This window comes from Artibeus jamaicensis, unplaced genomic scaffold (genome assembly GCF_021234435.1).
Source record: "Artibeus jamaicensis isolate MK-2021 breed Jamaican fruit bat unplaced genomic scaffold, CSHL_Jam_final scaffold_537, whole genome shotgun sequence".
NCBI lineage: Eukaryota > Metazoa > Chordata > Mammalia > Chiroptera > Phyllostomidae > Artibeus > Artibeus jamaicensis.
In genome coordinates this window covers 15,513,452-15,533,485 of record NW_026522047.1, presented here as the reverse complement: position 1 = coordinate 15,533,485, position 20,034 = coordinate 15,513,452, and the positions used below count along the sequence as shown (strand labels likewise).

Genomic DNA, 20,034 nt, shown 5'->3' with positions numbered 1-20,034 from the left:
TTCGGATCCTGCCTTTGCTGACTGGCTTGGGCTCAGGTGACTTCTGATGACCAAGCTGGGTTTCAGTTCCCTAACAGCACACCCGGCAAGGAAGTTTGTTATGAGTATTAAATTGTAATTCAGCAACTCAGAACAATATCCGATGCAGCATTGGCAATATTAAATGTTTATTTTTATCACTGCAATAATATCTAAGACAATTCAATTTAGAGATTAAAAAATTGTTTTCAAAGAGTAGAACTTGAGTCTATTTTATGGCTAAATTGCCTATAGGAAAGTACTTTGATTATCTGAAAAATAAAAACAGAGACTGAAAACATGATTAAGAAAATAAAATTACTGGTGAAAGTAGAGTCTATTATTGAGATGAGAAAGTTTTTGTCAACTAAGTGAAAGTTCTGATTATTAAAAAATGAAAGAGCAGACAACCAGCTGACTGGCTGCATGGCAGCCACGGTCCCTGGCCGGACCCATACCCAGCTGTCCTCACCAGAATGTCGGCAAAGATGGACACACCACGTCTGTCTGATGATGGCTCCATGAGAGGCAGCAGGGACAGATTGAAACCTCCTGAAGAAAAAACCTGAGACTTCACTCTTCGATTTCGACAGGCCCTGAAGAAGGTTATAGAGCCTAAAAATATCGGTGGGTGAAGTGATGAGAGGAGCTACCTTTTCATTTGCTGAGGCTAAGTTCACAGCAGGGGACTTCAGTACCTGTTACCCAGACTGAATAAAGCCCAAGTGAAGATTCCAGTGAGGAAAGACAGTGTAGCCGGTGGTACTCTGCCAGCATTTGAGCACCAGCATGGAAGAAATGAGTTGTGATCCGACCGGGTTATGGCTAAATTAAAGACGGGTCACCCCAAAGCAGTGGCGCTTCCAGCGGAACTAGCCTCGCTGCAGACTTCCTTTGTTACTGCATGAAGCTATTGAGATAACCCCAGGTGTGTCAGTGCCATTGAACATGTCCTCTTCCCCAGGTCCAACGTGCCCTCGCTTATATCACCGTAGAGCTGGATGACAGAGAGCTAGAGGAGTTGTACAGGTTAAAGAAGATACAGGAGAAGAAAAGGATTCTCCAGGAAAAGTCTGAGAGGCACTTGGACCACTCGGGGGCAGCTGGAGAGGTGCCTGCCCACCTTTTGGCTGAAGGGAAGGATGAGGGTCTTTGAATCATCTCTCCTCTCTGGTCCTTTCAGAAGCCCTAACGTGACACTGCTTTAGTTCACGGTGTGTGGGTTTGGCTTGTGCGGTTGTTTATTGTTTTGGCCTAAGAGCTTCGCTGTCTCTAAGATTTCCCTGGATGTCCATTTATGGGGCTACCTTTGCAGAATCCTAATTCAGCAACCATGTATCACAGAGATTTAAAGAATCCACCCAGGAACTTGGAGAACTTTATTCTGCAGATTTCTGCGGCTCCATCTACACCTTTATTCCAAGTGATTGGCTTACTGAGCACACTAGGAAAGTCTCCTTTGGAGCCAGCAGCCATCTGGCCGAGTACTGAGGGAGCACCCTCCACCCCCACCACTCACACACCTGGGCGCTGCTGTCTGAGACGGCCGCCGCTGATCCTGCGTCCTCCAGCTTTGCAAAAGCCCTCGCTTATATTACGTTGCAGGGCCGGGCTCTGTTCTGTCTGGCATGGAGCAGTTTTGCCAGTTTGATTGTGACTATAGTATAAACAGTAAAATAATTTCAAATGAAAAAAATAAGTAAAAATGTGTAGAAATTAATTATTCCTAGTATCCAATTGTTGATTTGCTTTAACCATGGCCTATGGCTTTGGTGTCGTTATTTTTATGTCTGCCTTCCCTCTGGCATAGGTTTGGCATACATTTCAAAGTGCCCAGGCCTTGATTATTGCCTTTGCAATTTCATTATTCATGCTTGCTGTAGGTATAATTCTAATTCAGAAAAGAAAGTGTTCTTTCTGTCTTACTGTGTGCAAAGATAAATAGGTGTTTATTGTGTTCCTTTTTTTCATTTATATTTTCTTTCCAAACTTTAAATGCAGACAATTATAAGAACCTATATTTCTAAACCTTTGTTTTGTGCTTTTCTTTTCTGAAATAATTGTTTCATAAAATAAACAAGGGAAAAGTAAAAAAGGAATCCAACTGGTAGCAGTTTTAGTATTTGCAAAGAAATATTTCAAAGTCAGGTCCAATGCTTACTGATGATGTTTCTGGCTAGTATAGCTCAAAAAGTAAACATTTCTTAACATATGCACATATACAAATGTGTTTGTATATGTTAAATATGCAAATATGCTTTAAAATAGAATATACACGCATTTTATGGTAGATTCCCTTTTTTTAAAGCTTTAGTGTGCCTTCTTTCTTTATTTTTAAAAATATTTTATTTATTCGTTATTTATTTATTTATTTTTCGAGAGAGGAAAAGAGGGAGAAAGAGACGGACAGAAACATCCACTTGTGGTTGCCTCTCATGGGTCTCCCACTGGGGACATGGCCCATAACCAAGGCATGTGCCCTGAGTGGGAATCAAACTGGTGATCCTTTGGTTTGTAGGCCGATGCTCAATCCACTGAGCCACACCAGCCAGGGCAGATTCCCTTCTGTTAAACAAAGCTAACAATGAATAAGTAATTTGAGGAGAAATATCATGTGTTGAAAATATGGAAAATGGCTGTGTTTTAGGGAAAACGCCCATGTTCTGCCTGCACGTACTTTTCTGAATCATCACACCTGTAGATGGTGAGGAACAGCATTTGCAGGTTGAAATTCGCTCTTTCATTTCCTCATGATTATTTTTAACATCAGGGATTATCTTCGAAATCTATTTATGCCTGCTTTTTTTAAGTAGTACAAACAGGTGGGAGGAGGTCCCAATGCCACTTAAAAAGGCTAACTGTGGAAGTGTAACAGGCACAGGGAAAAGTGAGCAAATCTAAAGTTTACAGCTCGATAAATTTTTGTGAGGCAAACACACCTGCCTGAAGACCCAGGCGCCAAGCTTAAGAAAGAATCATGTTAGTACCTCAAAATCTCCCCTCACGTCCTCTCCCTGTCACTTACACCAAACAAGAGCTCCCCCCGATTTGATATAAATGCTGTCCCATATGATAGTATGTACTTTTTGCTTATGGCCTTTTACCCTAAACATTGCTTGTGATCTTTATTCATATTGTTGATGAAACTGTGGTTTGTTCATCCTCATTAACATATAGTATTTTCTTGTTTGAATAGATCTTACTTTTCTTAATCAGCTCTACTGTTAATGGGTATCAAGACTGTTTCTAGCTGATCTCTACCATGAAGGATGCCATTATAGACATTCTTGTATGTGATGTCGTCAACCATTGTTATAGGCCTGTATCGTGGCTATAAACCTAGGGACAAAATTTGCCCAGCTGTATGGTGTGCATACGTCCAACTTAAGAGACTGCCAAACTGTTTGCTAAAGTTCTACTGACTTTCACCATCAGCCCCCTCCAGCAGGGAATGACAGTACCATTGCTCTGTGTCCCTGCAGAGTCTTGGGAGCATGCATTCTTTTTATTTAGCCATATTTGTCTGCAGGTAGTGATGTCTCACTGTGATTTCCATTTGCATTTCCAAAGGGCTAATGAAGTTGAGGAAATTTGAATATATTGAAAATTTGAATGCCCTTTTTTGTGAAATTTTTATTTATGTCTTTTGCCCATTTTTCTATTGAGTTGTGTGTCTTGTTTTTATTGATTTTTAGGAGTTTATTGAAATATTCTGAGTGCTAATTATTATCAGATATTATATATATATATATATATATATATATATATATATATATATATATTTCTTCTTGTGCTCTGTGGTTTTTCATCCTCTACTTGGCATCTTTTGATGAACGAAGTCCTTAATTTAAATGTGGTCAAACTTACCATCTTTCCCCTTTATGATTTCTACTTCTATGCTGTTTAAGAAAGCATTGCTTATCTCAAGGGGGAGGATAGTACCTTCTGAGAGCTCTCCGGTTTCATCGCCCACATTTAGATACAGCGCCCTCTGTAGGAGGGAGATGGCCCTACCCCTACCTACTGCTCTGCATCGTCAAAGTGGCCATAATTTACTTGCGTAATTAGTTGCCACAATTTGCGTGGGTTTGTTTCCGGATTCCATGTTTCATTCCATATCTGTTTGTTTGTTTCTGTACTGATTATTCACTGTGTTAACTATGAAACTTTATAATAACTTTGATATCTGGTAATTGAAGACCTCCGGCTCTGTTCTTCATTAATGTCGCCTCGGCTAATCTTGGCCCTTTGCGTTCCAGTGTAAATGTTAGCTTGTTAACTTAAAAACCAACTGCTGGGATTTCAGTTGTAATTACTCTGAACATATGAATCAATTTGAGGAGAACTGACATCTTTATAATATTGAATCTTCCAATATGAGCACGACATGCCACATTTATTTATTGGCTTTGCATTTATTCATTGGCTTTTTTACCTCTTTAAATAATGTTTTATAGGTTTCTGGTATAGTGGTCATGAACATCTCTTGTTAGATTTAATCTGGAGTATTTGAGGTTTTTAAATTCAATTTTGAATGCATATTTTCTATTTTTAATTTGTTGTTATACAGTAATGCCACTGATTTTTGTACGATGACCCTAAATTCAGTAACCTTACTAGATTTGTAATAAAATGACTAATTCTCCTATGGAATAATCATTTATTGTTTTAATTTTAAACATATTTTATTGTTGATTAAAATGGATTTAAAATCATTGGACTTCTTTTTTTTAAAATATGAACTAAATCATATTAATTTATGTTCTTATTATTTCAGTATGTGCTAGAAATATTGGAATTATTTCGTCTTCTGTGTTCTCACTGCATGATACTCTTAAGTGAATGAGTCTAGCAGCGTGGTCTTTAGCTTCCTCAGCTGTGAAATGAGGACAGTGGACTCGACAAGCTTTAGTTCCTTCTTATCAGGGATGGGTGACTCAGACAACTTTTGAGTAAGTGGTTGTGCATTAGAATTTTTCTTCTTTCTTCTACTGTTCCCCTTATGGCACTGTGACTTTGGGGACAGTGGGCCTCGTGTGACCTCATTTTGGGGGAGAGTAATATTTTCTCGGAGAATCTGAAGTGCTCTTCAGTTTTTGTCCTGAAATTGGCAGCCAGTCCTAATGCTCCTGTCCCCAGGTTCATCTGGGGTTTAACTCAGGGAAGGGAGATGAGGACTTGATATTCTCCCTCTTTCTCCTCTGTCTTCGTATCCACACAACTTTAAAGCCCAAGGTAGTTTTTTGTATTTTTTACATTGTCCCCTATGCTTTCTCCATTCTTAGAATCACAAAACTACATGATATAATAATTCTCTAGGTCTGACTTCTACTATGTTATGGCAGTTTGTGGTTTTAAAAGTTCCTTTCTTCCTAAGGAAAGCCTCATATTCAAAACCACTGTCTTACTATGGATCCAGAATTCTTGCTGGATGTCAAATTCTAGACTCCTCCTCCTATTTTATTTATCTGTCTTCTCATTGAAGAAAGTGCTACCTCCATCAGAAAGGCAAGGTCAAACCCAGAGAAATGCAAAAGCCTTACCTATGGATATATTTCCAAATATTGGCATCCTTGTTATAGGATGGCCCATACCTCTCTCATATTTCTTCGTGGCCTTTTCCCTATCTGACATATTAGTTTGTTCAAATGTGACAATAAGGACTTGTTATGCAGTTTCTATCATAGGACATGGTAAGATATTTATGCCACATGAGTTAGCTCTATCTTTGTTAATAGGTATTTAACACATAGCAAGTGGGTGTGTACTTATTAGGAACCTCCTTCCTATGTGCTAAACATTGAATTAAGTACTGAAGGGGCAGGGCATAGATGAGAGGCGGAAGATGCAATAACTGCCCTTGAGGAACTTCAAGTATCGTTGGGGAGACGTGACAGCATAAGGCTACCCAGGAAGACAATATAAATTACAGGCAGTAACTGTAATTGCTATACAAGGTCAGAGAATCATAAATCAACCGGGTCCAAAGAACCTGGGGATCACTTTGTATGGACGTTGGCATTAAAGCTTTGACAGGGTGGTAAATTTGAAAGGTGTTGAAAAAAATTGAACCGCGCCCAGGAGGAATAGGCAAGGAGACTGGAACTGGGAGGGACAACATGGGAGCCATTAGCACCCTGCCAGACTCAGTGGGACAGATTATATTGAAGGACAATGTAAAATTCATGGAATGATCAGGAAACTTAAAAAAACAACATCGGTGCATCCAGGAGATATCCCACGCAATTTCCAGCTGCTTCTCCCATGGGTCTCCTAAAATTCAAATTATAAAAGCTAATATTATAGGTTGTAAAATTGGAAAAGTTTGACCCCTTGAGGGAAGAGATATTAGATATCAAAGTGATTTATGAAATAGATCACATTGTAGACATTCCCTAATAGGAGCTTGATAACTTTTACATTCATACTCAAACAGGGGCGGGATATTTGGAGATCACAACAGATTTTTGGGTCCACTAGGAATATGCACAAGGAGGTAGGTGTGGGGTGTTAGCCTGTTTCCCCCTCTCATTGCTGGAAAGAAGTGCTTCCTGGATACACGGTGAGGTGTAATGTGTGTCCTGTGAAGTCCGGGGGTGGGTGTCTAAAACACTGGGCTGGTTCCTGATGGATCTAAAGACCAGGAGACGAGCAGGTGGGCAATGACAGTAGCCCAACGTAGAGATGCTGTGTTGGGAGTCGCCTCTTTTCCCCACGGTTTGTCAGAGTTCCCTGTGGAATGGCTGTGGACCCTGTGTGTGAGGACACTGTCACGAGGCAGTCACGGTCCCATCCCGTTAGGCCGCCCAGGGACCCAACTGTCTCAGCAGATGGAAGCTGGAGGTGTCACTTGGAGCTGTGGCTGCAGCAAGTGATAAAGTGAGACAGTACAACTTACATGAAAGGCAGAACAGACTGGAAGTCCCCAGTGATTGGGGAAGAAGGAACAAAGACTGGCTGTGAATCGGCTTTAGAGACATTCCCACTCCATTTACCTCTTCTTTTTCTACCTGCCGTCTTTCACTCCACTCCCATGTTCCGGAGGCTTGGAACTAGGGTCAACTGGTCGGAGAAGAAAGACCTGGGGGAGAAGTATAGGGTGCTCTTCACTGGCTGTCAGTTTCTTCATTGACTTGCTGCAGAGCCCAACTCTGGAGGGGGGATAATTTAACCTTTAAATCAGTTTTTATATGTAGCTGGCTATTCTAATTTCTAAATTGAGAATATGTTTGGTAACTTAATGTAACTGTAAGATTTTCTTAAAGCTCCAAGTGATCAGGGTGTTTAGATAAAGGCCGAGTTCTTATTGGCTCAACAGATGCTGCGTTAATTTCCTGGAGCTGCTGTAACAAATTACCACAGAGCAGCTTAGAACAAGAGGCATTTATTTCTCTCTGTTTTGAGGCTAAAAGTCTAAAATAAAGGTGTCAGCAGGGCCACGTTCTCTCTGAAAGCTCTAGCAGATTATCTATTCAATCGACTTCCCCTTAGCTTCTGGGCTTGCCGCAGTTCTTGGCTCGTGACGCATCGCTCTTGTCTCTGCCTGCCTAGTCACATCCTCTCCCTCTGTGTCTTTGTCTTCACATGACACTCTCCTATGGAGAGTTAAATTTGTGTCTCATCGTATAGGGGCACATATCATATTGGATTAAGAGGCTACTCTTCCCCATAGAATGTCATCCTAACTTACCTTTTCATTACATCTGGAAAGGCTACTTCCAGATAAGATTACCTCCACAGATACTAGGTGGTACTTCATGTCTTCTGAAAGACGCAGTTCAACCCACAACAGACGGGATTCTGCTTGATAAACCCCCTGGGGTTAGGGGTTGTTGCTGGTGTGAGCCGAACCCCCTTCCTATTTCTAGTCACGTGTCATGCTCTTTCCAAATACACAGCACGAGTTTGGAGTCTAAAGCAGTGTTTCTCAATCATTTCTATTAAGGATGCAACTATTGGAGATGCCTGTTTTTATTTGGTCCACTTTCCTCCAAGTGGTGCTACCCCAGTGTTTCTTTTTTTAACGTAGGGTGACAATTTTGATGGGAGATTGAGAAGAAGCACAGTGGGTACTGCAGGTCAGCCCTGTGGCCATCTGGTCTCCATGTTTTTGTGTCCTTCCAGTTCTTCAAATGCACTGTCCCAGCTTCTTGGAAAGATCCACCCCTACTTACCTGCCTGTCAGAGTTAGTCTTTCCAAGTCCTCCTCTAGTGACTTTTCTAACACCGAACAAGACTGATTGTCAAGCCAGTGTGTACGAGTTCAGCTGTCCTGATTAATTTTTTAAAGATAATTTTTAAATCCTCCTTTCCTGACTGCATAATGTTCTTCAGTATTTTCTGTTGCTTTAGCACATTGTACATTATTTAATGATGGTATTTTCACCAATTCCTTGACATAATTGTCTACAGATGTTTCTTCCACTGAACTGTTTCTCTTGAGTCATTTTTCTTTACTACATTTTCTCTAAAGTCGGTTATGGATCTCGGTTTGCAGTAGTGGGCCACTAGGTGTTTTCTGAATTGGACTATGTGTTCACAAAAGTGGAGAAGGGTCAGCTACTTTGAGCAATTCTTGAAGTAGACCACGGCTTCTTGGAGGGCTTCTCTGAACTAAAATCCTCAGCAAGATGGACAGGAGACAGTGTAGGGAACTGGCTGGAGGCTTACTCATGTTCCCACCACTCAATCTTCTTTCTCCACTCCCCCAAAGTCCTCTATCTCCTTCATCATTAGAGTAATGTTACTCAATAGGCCAATTAGGTGATGTCCAGTATGAAATTTAGTGGGGTGACATTGGTTAATAAAATTATGTAGGTTTCAAGTAAACGAAAATGGGGTCAAATATCTGTCAGGAGATTTGACTTTGGGTGGTAAACAGAAAATGCAATATACACATGACGCATTTTTTAAAAAGGAGAATGACAGTAAACAGGAGTAATAATGATGTTGATAATTATACTAGCGAACATTCATTAGTTCTATGTCCTTTATATGTATTTATCTCATTTATTTATCCTATCGGCTCCATGGAGTAGAAATAATTATCATCCTGATATTCCAGATGAAAAATGAAGGCTTACAGAGTTTAATTTACGTGCTCAAGTTCACACAGTTAGTAAGATATGGTGATTGCCTTTATGTGACTATTCTTATAATGACTGCTATAGCCAATTAGTCAATGTTGCTTTTAACTGTTAATGTTTCTTCAAATAACGTTCTTAAAGGGTGGATTTAAATTTCTCACCTATCTACGTGTTGGTCCTTTCTGGAAAGCTATTGCTCAGTCTTGAGTTTTTTATCCTCCAGTGTGCACATTCAGATAATGATGCAATAAAATCTTTTATGGGATACTCCTCAAGATTGTTATATGCCAAGGGAGGGAATAAGATATGTTTTCATAACTTTTGACTTCTATAAGGTACTTTTCTCCTCATTGCAGCAAGGAAAAGCTCTAAAATTGTATCTCATGAGGAGAGTAATCTGCAATTATTTACAGAGTCATCTCACAATATCTCATTTTATCACTTTTGTGGAAAAACGGAATAGTAAAACAACCAAACTTTCATGAATATTTTAAGACCCACACTCTCTGGGGGAGGGAGGAAAGTAAGTTTGGATAATTGCAAATTCTGTTTCTGTCAGTTGTATGCCAAGTAAGTGCTCTGTCTCGACATGCCTTCATCTTATCTGTTCACGTGATGGAAGCTAATGCCTGTCCTTGCTCAAGTGGGAGTCTTGCTTCCAGGGGGAAAAGCGAGAGGGGCAAAGAGAACTGGGCAGAGCGCCTGCCCCAACCAGCCAGGTTCTTGGTGGCAGGGGCGTGGGGACTTGTAGGGGAGTTATTTGGCATTTAAGCAAATGGTTCCCAAGGCAGCTGCTGAATATTTTGTTGAATGATTTTCTTTTCTGACCTTTATTACTAAGGAATTGTCCTTAGGAAGCACTTAAAGAGCAAAAAGAAAGGTTGTTTATATTAATCTCTTTTCTCCTTGCCCACAGAGCCCAAAGAAATGGTGTCACCTGGCAAGAGATCTGCACGTTTTTATGAAAAATTTGACCAAGGTAATACTTACTGTGAATTTATACTTTTTTAGTCCATTTAACCCTGAAACATTAACCTTATGGCTTTCCTTGATTACTGGTTTTAGTTATTGAATGACCCATCAAAACAGTAAAACATTATCTGAAAAGTAGAGGGAATGGTTATAATGATTACCATATTTTTGAAAATTTAAAGTTTATTTTAGCTTATCAACACTGTGGATAATGGTTAATTTTTGACACTAGTCTTTTATTTATGTTAATATATGAATAGGATATCAACTAGAAGATTGTATTATCTTTGGAAATAACTCCAATTAGTTTATTGTATTTACAATGATAGACAATAAGAGAATTAGATTCTTGTCAGGGTGCAGTCATAAGAATCTTTTTTTATTTAAACATTGGTTAGATGGTTTTACATATTATTTCTTGAACATGGGAAAAAATTTCAGTATAAATTCCTTTAAAACTTTGTTGAGCTTTATGAGGACACTGTCATATAAAACATATTTTCTTGGGAGAGACTGAATTATATCATACGGTTTTTAAATAGCATGCCTGATTATGCTTCCCAGTTGTAGATATAGTTACTAAATTTTCTAATTTCTATGTGATTTACTTACATATGTTGGCTTAAAAATATGAACACTCATGCAAATATCTTGATGTATATGTGTAAACAAAGTGTAAGATATAGACATACGATGTGTGCATACTTCATGAATAAATATACCATCTAAGAGAGTTCTTTCATAGAAGTTTCTAGAAGGTTAGAACTGTGATGGGAACTGAAGCCATCTATTCACTGTTATCTGTTTACATAGCTACAAGAGATGATGTTTCTGTATGTATTTATACATATAACTTTATGAAAATGTGTATTAGACTGCATGTTGATTGATTGGATTTCACTTTTGACAAATTACTGAAGTCCCAAAAACAAATGAGCCTTGAAGCAAAGGTAGCACTTACATTCAATGGACATCAGCAGAGAAACTTGTTTCTGAACTTGAATGTGCAGTTGAGCAAAAATAAATTGTTAAGTTAAATTACAAATTGGGTGTTTCTTCTTATTTCTGATTTTAGTTCATTCTTCAAAGGAGATGTAAACCCCTTAAGGAAGTCACTTCTTTCCCCTAAAGGCAATTTGGAATTGTAGGCACTCTATTCAAGGTTTGTCTATACTAAAATGTTAACTGAATCTATGAAATATTTTTAAATGTTTAGTGACACTTACGGAGGGCTGCCTGTGCAGAGCACTGTTAACCAGGACTCACCACAGACAGTGCAATAAGCATGATACCTGTGCAGTGTGGAAGAGGTTGGAACAGAGCTCTGTGATGTAGACACAAGGGGACAGGTGGTAGGAAAGCACTTGTTGAGGGAGAATTGATGGATGATGATGCATTAAAGAGAGAAGCACACTGTATGAGATGAGCTCAATGAGGAGGGCCAAGGACCCACGGTCTTTAGAATACAAGGAGAAGGGGAGAAAGCATGGGTTAACCAGGATGCATTTGTGTGAAATTATTATTTCAGAGGTATGTATATACAAATATGTTCAATTTCATCAGGCTTTTTATTTAAGATCTGGAAACACTTTGAATTGAACTTAGGAAAGAGAGAGTTGGGGTGGAAGTGGGATGTTTCTATTGGCATGGTGGGATTCTCAGCATTGTGTTTGCAGAGTGAAAATTGTGTTTCCTCTCAACAGGTGAATAAAGGAGCAGTTTGGCATCTTGCCAGAGTCCAGGGGCTCTGGTCTGATAAAACTCCCAAAGGGATTGTGCTCTGGGACCTTGGGTTGTGTGAACATTAGGAGTGGGGTGTGTGGGAGAGACTTGGGATGGGGGGAATGGTGTTGATGTTGTCGTCTCTCTAGGCTGGTCCTTTGGCTTCCATGAACTAGGGTGTTTGCAGTCTTACAAACAGTTCTTGTTAATAAGTCAGTGAGTACTAATGTACTGATGCTTGGTCTCTGTTATCTCAGATGGAATATATACATTTAAACTTCAGTGTTGAAATTGTACACCATTGAGACTTATTAGTGAAGGTGCTATTTCAGATGAATGGGACTGGTTAGCTTTCTCAGCTGCATGTGCTGACTAGGACTAACTCTGGCAATGAGCTCCGAGAGCCGTCTATTGGATTAACAGGCACTTTGGTGTGTACAGATACCTGAAAGTTCTATAATCCACTCTTACAAAAGAGGCACTTAAATAACTCTTCACATAGTGTTTTGCTATATGAAGTTATTTATGTTGACTAGTCACAATATTCTTAATTTTGGCACCCAGAGAGAGGCAGCTTTAACTAGTCAGGTCAAAATTTCCTTCTATATATCTAGTATGATTATGTGAAAAAATACAGATGGTTATTCTGTTCTGTTTTTATATAGGTTCATGTGTCCTGGAAATAGATTGAGTTTTGATTAAGAAAATGTCATGTCTGCAATTTATTTTTATTATGTAGGAATATTAAGTTTTATTCTCACATATATCTGACTTTTTCTATAAGAAATTGTAATTGTAATATCAATTGTTAATTGATATTAAGAATTCAGCAATTTTTTTGAAGTACTCTAGGTTGAAATCTACATGTAGTATAATCACAATTTGAGAACTAAAAATAAATTTTCCTAAGGCTAATGTATGGGGTTACTTACGTTCAAGAGCATTAAATGTAGGTTATAAAAATATTGTTTAGAGACTTGTTTCACTGTGATTTATTATTACTGGCTGGATAAAGTGTTGTCATGGTAATAATACCTGTTGAGAATGAAAAGGATAAAAATCTGATATTTTAAGGGCTTACCACAAATTATGTTTTACATTATGTATTGTGTGCCTACTAATAACAATGGGAAGTAACGCATCAAAACTTGCAGGTTGATTAATACATAACCTAATGTCCATGAATTTAATGAATATTACAAACATTTCTACGGCATGTGATAAAAGGAGTGATGTAATTGTCACATTGCCTGGATGCTACACACAACACTTTACAGGAATATGGCTACAATATCAGGCAAAATGCACCCCCAAAGAGAATTTAAACTGAAAGTCAGAGAACAAAACATTAAATTTTCTCATGGAGACATGATTAAAAAGTAATTTTTAAGGAGCAATTTGCATGAGTGTTATTACAATAATTTTTATGAACTTGCCTTTCTGGTTTTTATAATTTTTGCTATTTGCAAAACTGTTCTGTATTCTTACTTCTTCTGAGTATTAGGTTCTGTGGGATATTCATTTTCTTAAATTTAAAAAAAAATCCTAAGACTATACACTGTAGCATTATCTATGTTCATCTCCTGCCAATATTCAAGTTTTCCCACTAGTTCCCCACTTGTTTTCTTACCTTGTTTTCCTCCAACTCCATTGCAGACCCTGAACGTTCTTATCATTTCCTTATCCCGAAAACTCCACTCTGATTGCCAGTCTTCCTTCCCCCTTATTCCAAAGTCTACATAACCTGAAAACTTCTCTTGACAGACCCTCCGGAGTTTCTCATTTTCTACATCAGTTTCTCTCCCCTGACCCATGTGCACTCACCCAGTACCTGCCACACTGATTTGCACATGTTGCTCTGTAATAGTTCCCATGTGTGCATGTGTACAGGTATGTACATGTATAATTTCATTTTATAAAGGTACACATACGGATAAGAGATTTTTTCCCTTCATTATGATCGTCAAGAAGATCCTTCTTCTGTCATCCTCGTTTGCTCCCACTTGTGAGTGAAGGAGAGAAATTGAAATGAACGAGCTATTTCCAGCTCTACTGGAGGAATATTTTAATGACTAACAGATTCTCTGGTATAATGAGAGTTGTAATTTAGCTATCGTTTGTATTCTTTATGACCACCTTGGGAGTCTACTTTCCCTTGATTGCATCTTTCAGTGAGAATAAAGTCAAAATTCAAATATGCTAACTTATAAAGCAAACAGTTTTTAGCTGTTGCAACGTGCTCCCTTCACCAGAGGCAGATGGCCTGATTGTCTCACCCACTGGTGTGGTGCCACTTTGCACATGTCATCGGAGGGATACCTGACCTGAGCTACTCAGCCAGGGCCCTTTTGCCCCAGAGCAGATACTGCCTTAGGAGGATATTGTGTATCTTCCATCAGAATCAATGGGAAAAGCATTGTGCATTGTGATTTCCTCCCTCGTCCATTTAATCATTCATTCACCAATTCAGTGTTTCCTAGGGTACGTTCACAGGTTTGTGGATATGAAGCCTGAAATTACATATTCCCAGCTCTGTATAGTTGAGTCTCTTTAGGCGAGGACCCTGGAAGTACCTAAACATTAGTTGTGGAGGTTGGGAGGGGACTGTGGTGGTTGGGAAGTTGAGATGAAACTGGGACTAGCATGGTTGGGGCAGGGCCTTTGGGAACTGGGGTTCTCAGGTAACTGGCAATTCCTAGGAGAGGACTGAGGACTCTCAGTGAATCGGTTCTTCTAAGGCTTTAGCCCTTGTGACTGGTCCTATTTCTCCAGTGTGGCCGTACTAAGGTGCTTTGGAAGGGGAACAGGGTGTTGCAGGCAGAGTGGTGTGGGCAGAGGTAATAATTTGTAATGTGGGATGTCCACTGGCCTTGGCAAATGTGTATGTGATATGTATGTTCCCTCCTTTTTCTCTCCGGGGAGCCACATTTTTAATGCATTTGGTATTTAAAAAATGATGCCACTAGGTGTCAGCAGCAACCTCCTAGGGTTCCTGTGGTCTTAATTGGTAAAAACAAAAAACAATTGCTACTTTATCAGAACACTTCACCTGAGAGTAGTAAGTACTTATTTTGAAAGTAGAAGGAGTATTTTTGAGATCTGAGGAGAAAGATTACAAGCATAAAAGATTTTGAAATTGTTTTCTAAACTGGGGTTTCTGTTTACATGCAGCAAGTTACTTTTACTGCCAGGATTCTGTCCGAGGAATGATGTGGTATGGGACCCATGCATGAGGCTGAGGAATTTGTCAGAAATTATACCCGAGGCCAGAGCGCTAACCTTCTGTGTCAATACTTTATGATTCATTTATGCTATGATTGCAGGAGTATTTGTGCTTTGGGTTTGTTTCATTGTTTTTTGTAGAAGAAGCATTTTTGGTGCTTAGTCCATCAGAAGATGGTGTGGCATCAATTTTTTACTATCCGCATCTATACGCTGTGTTTTTAGAATGTCTGAACTTTCCTGGATATGTCCTCTGTTGTTTCAAAATACTCAGAACATTTTGAAAGATTCTAGAGACTGTTATGGATGCTTGCTCACCAGTTGACAAAGAAAACAATGTAAAAATTGAAAACAGTGATATGTTTTCATGAATTATAATACACACAATTGTTTACTCCTTAAAACATCAGGTAAAAGTATCTCAGATTTTTTTTACCCCAGAAATGAATAAGAACATTATAGTATTGGCCAACGTTCAATTGAAACTAGTAATGTTATCCCTGGCTGGTGTGGCTCAGTAGATTATGGGACAGCCCACGAACCAAAGAACTGCCAGTTTGATTCCCAGTCAGGGCACATGCCTGGGCTGTGGACCAGGTCTCCAGTAGGGGGCACTGGAGAGGCAACCACACTTTGATGTTTCTCTCCCTTTCTTTCTCCTTCCCTTCCCCTCTCTTTAAAAACAAATGAACAAACAAACAAACAAACTAGTAATGTTATTTTCAAATAATGTAGTTAATATCCAATCAAATCAGATTCACATTAGCAGGAAGATTCAGACTAATCTGTTGGATTTTAAGCATCAGCTAGAACTTAGTCTCAGGTAATTGGCTATGAATGGACCAAGCACCAAACAGATTTTAAAGTAATTATTAAAAAGTTAGACTTGTAGCCCTGGCTGGTGTAGCTCAGTGGATTGAGTGCAGGTCTGTGAACCAAAAGATCATGGTTCGATTCTCTGTCAGGGCACATGCCTGGGTTGCAGGCCAGTTCCCAGCAGGGGACGCATGAAAGGCAACCATACATTGATATTTCTCTCCCTCTCTCCTTCCCTTCCCTTCTAAAGATAAATAACTAAAAAAACTTTTTAAAAGTTACACTTGTTCCTATTTCTCTCCCTTGAAAAATTCTGCCTTCAATGAATTGAAAAAATATCTTAGAGAAAGTTAGGAAAAAGAATTAAGAAAACATTTTCTTCCCTGAAATCAGTTTTACCAAGGAAAATACTGATGTAAATGTTATACACTTCTTGCTTTTAAGATTTTTTTAAGAGATTTTATTTATTTACTTTTAGAGAGAAGGGAAGGGAGAAAGAAAGAGAGAGAAAGAGAGAAACATCAATGTGTGGTTGCCTCTCCAGAGCCCCCTGCTGTGGATCTGGTCCTCAGCCCAGGCATGTGCCCTGACTGGGAATCCAACTGGCAGTCCTTTGGTTCGTGGGCTGGCCCACAATCCACTGAGCCACACTAGGCAGGGCAGCTTTTAGGATTAAAAAATTGTTTTAGTTGCTGCAGTATGGAAGGAGCTAACTCATCTAGTACATAGGCTAAAGAAATAATTTCACACTGAAGTTTGTAACATTATGAACTTCAAGGTATTATTACATTATGGTATTTTTTGTGCATTTCTATTTTAGAACTGCCACTAAAAATAACTTACGAGATTTCCTCTTGTCTGTGGCTGAGTCGAGTGTGTAGGTGATGAGGCAAACCTTTGGAATCACGCTGCAGTTGCTTGACCCATGTAATCTCTTCTCGGGGAGCAGGTGCAGTGTGGGAGTGCGGCTCATAAATGGAAGGCACGTCATCAGCCAGATGTTCAGTTCAGGCACTTTCAGCATTGAACCTGGGGCAGAAGCACACAGCTTGCTTGGTCTATAACAGTCCACTCTACGCCTCCAGTACTTAACCCCCTATAGGGGCTCAGGGCTGGCATGCAATCGGGAAATATGTCTTTAGTCTGTTCCTTTATCATTTCCAAATAGTTATATAACACAGATGTTCATGAAGTATTTTGAATTAGAGACGATGCCAATTTTAAGCAAACTGTTTTTAGCTTCACGTTGAGAATCAGCTCCCACTTCCATACTCACCAGTGAGTTTCTCTTCCACGTTTGCTGGTCTGTGCAGGGATGCTGATTAAGTTAAAATGTAAAGAGGGTCGGTTCCCCCAGCACTGTTCCAGAAACTCCAGTGCCTCAGCCTGACTTTGAAAGACCACTTTTCCCCTGCCGCATCCCAGATGCCTCTCTACAGAGTGCGCTTCCCTGGCACCTAGCACTCCTGAATTCCATGAGCATCTCAAACGTATATATACGCTAAAGTGCAGAAGTTTTCACAGCTCACTACTTTTAGGAAATGCTAGGCTAAACCAAGTTATACAGGTTTCTTTACAGCAGGATTTTCAGCAACTGACATTCGAATGTGCATCATAAAACTCTACAAGGAAGGTATAAAATTCAGCAGTTTCCAAAATTACCTGGTCAGTTAGTCATGAAATAAAAGGTTCCTGCCCATTGTTCGAGGAAGAAGTTTGATGTCTGATCTAATTGGTTGGCCATAGATCAGATATTAGATACTCACACAGGACAGGAGAAGGACTTTGGGGGTCATTTACTGCCATGACAATTTACTTGCTTCCCATTATAAAACCATGTTTGATTTTTCTTATGAATTTATTAGAATCGCTATAAATTTGATAGATCAATATTCTGTCATTAGATTTCATGAAACTCGTGGTAGACATGTTTCATTTTGTTTTTGGAGTTTAGTTTGGGAAACTTTCTTTCTTTAGGAAGTTGTCCACTCACCTTCTGTGTGATAAGGACAAATTATGGCCAATAATAATAGAAAATACTGATTGATTACTTATTTGATGCCAGGCACTGTTCTCAACGCAGCAGTAAGAATTTGTCTTCACTGTTATCTCTGTTTCTATTTTGTCACTATCATACTGTGCAACAAACACCCTGTGAGCAAAACCATCGGCACGCATCTGCAGATGGTCTGAGTGGTGACACCGATCTCAGCTGGGTTTGCTCCTCTTATCTGCAGTCAGCTGGGAAGTCCCCTACGGGGGCTGGTTTTGCTGAGCTTGCTGAGTGCTCATGTGTCTATGACTTTGGTTGGGACAAATCTGCTGACTTGGCTTTGCTCTACAGGTTCTCTCTTCCTTCTCAATCTAAACTGAACTTGTCCTTCTGATGGTGTCAGAGTTCTGGGAGAAAAGGAGCAGAAATGCTTAAGGGTTCTTGAGACCTCCACTTAGAACTGGCACGGAGTCACTTCTACCACACTCTGTTGACCAAAGCAAATCTCCAGGCTGGCCTGGAATCAAAGGATAGGGAATAGATTCTCCCACTGCATGAGAGGAGCTGCAAAGCCCCATACCAATGGGCTGGATGCAGGAGCAGGGAGAATTGGGACTGTCTTTGCCATCCATCTACCAGAATCTCCATTGTACTTGTGAGAAATCGGAAAGGCAATGAGATGAAACAACTGGCCACTGAGGTGCAGCTGCGACCTGTACCTGGCCTACAGCGGAAGTTCATTTCCCAGGCCCCTCTGTTCTTTTCGAGCCCCTGGACATGTGGACAATCGCGTATTTTCTTGGCTACATTAGTTTCCTTTCCTCAGCCCTGCCTGATGTTCTGAACAATGTGATTCACGGAAATTATCCTACTAACAGAAGATATCCCCATGAAAATACTTGGGGGCCTGTTCTCGCAGTAGAGAGTCTTCACAAGCACACCCGGCTTCTGTTGACTGGCAAGAGAACTCTGGCTGTGGAACGGATTTCACAGCCTTAAAAAAGGAAAGGAGTAACTTCAAGGTGAAAGGGCCTTTCTTGTCTCTGGGTGTGTTTCCTTGAAAGCTTGTTCATTGATTTTTCTCGTAACAACTGAGCTTGCAGGCTACAAAGGAAAAAGAAACAAACAGGGCCAGGGAAATAATATCAGCGATCACCGAGTTTATTCATCAGCCTCACCTCATTGTAGTTAACTGCAGGGCTGTGAAGTGACGAGTGCCCTGTGCCCCATCCGAGTTTTTGGTACGCAGTTCCTAGAATTCAGTTGAACAAAATGGAAAGCAAACACTTAAATTTCCAAGCAAGGGTCCATTCCCATTAAAAGTGATGGTGCCCCGATTAATGTCATTGTGTGCAGAGAGCGCCAAACATGGGGTGAACAGAAGAAAATGCGGAACGACACCCGGTACAGTTAACATGGTACTGACTTTGATCTCTAAGCAAAGTCCGCATGCGTGAAATAACCTTCAGTGACATTGTCTTTAGCGGGAACCGTCTTCCTACATTTCAGTTTATGGAAAGCCAGGAGCCTGGGAATCATCCTTGATTTCTCTTTTTTCCTTTAACCTCCTCACGATCAATCACATTTCTCAAGATATCTTCCCTATCCCATAATTCCTCTCTCCCATACTTTAGGTTCCAGAGTCAAATCATAGCTCTTCTCCTGGATATCTGGGTGACCCTAAAGGAGTTTTCTGATCTCTTTTGCCTCAATTTCTCACTTGTATGATGGGGAAAATAGTAATACTAAGTGAGAGGGTTGTTCTGAGTTTCTGAAAATTTAATGGAAATAAATTGGGAGTAGAAAGAGGACTAAGTTGATTTTTAGTTTTTGGTATCCCCATTGAGGGCTGAGTTCTTGTTTATTAATAGGGGAAAAGCCTTAATGGCTTAGTGTTTTTACAGGAGCAAATACCTTTTAAAATGCTATAGTAGTGAATAAAAAAAACCTAGTTGTGATCTGTTATAATTCATGGAGAAAATAATTAATATTTGTTCTCCTTTTGTTACATAATTATCGGCTATTGAAAGGAAAATAAGAAAGGACATTGATTCACCTTTATCACCCTTTAGGCCAATGGAAGCATTTGTGTGTGTGCTGAAGTAGACAAAGAAAAAGGAGGACCCCAAACAGCATCTTTAAGACATTGGCATTATCTGTTCAACCAGGCCAGTAAGCGGGTATTTGCATCTTGTCTAGTTCAGC

General features: G+C 39.7%; 1 protein-coding gene and 1 pseudogene across 4 annotated transcripts in view; both read left to right on the top strand.

The window, feature by feature from the left end:
- Positions 1–20,034, top strand: part of INPP4B (inositol polyphosphate-4-phosphatase type II B) — a 515,731-nt gene that overhangs the window by 75,658 nt on the left and 420,039 nt on the right. For all 4 annotated transcript variants that reach the window (XM_037126042.2, XM_053658182.1, XM_053658183.1 and 1 more), the window contains exon 2: positions 10,021–10,083. The gene's annotated coding sequence lies outside the window, so the exon portion shown is untranslated. The remainder of the gene's footprint in view (positions 1–10,020; positions 10,084–20,034) is intronic.
- Positions 565–1,174, top strand: LOC119034974 (V-type proton ATPase subunit D-like; annotated as a pseudogene).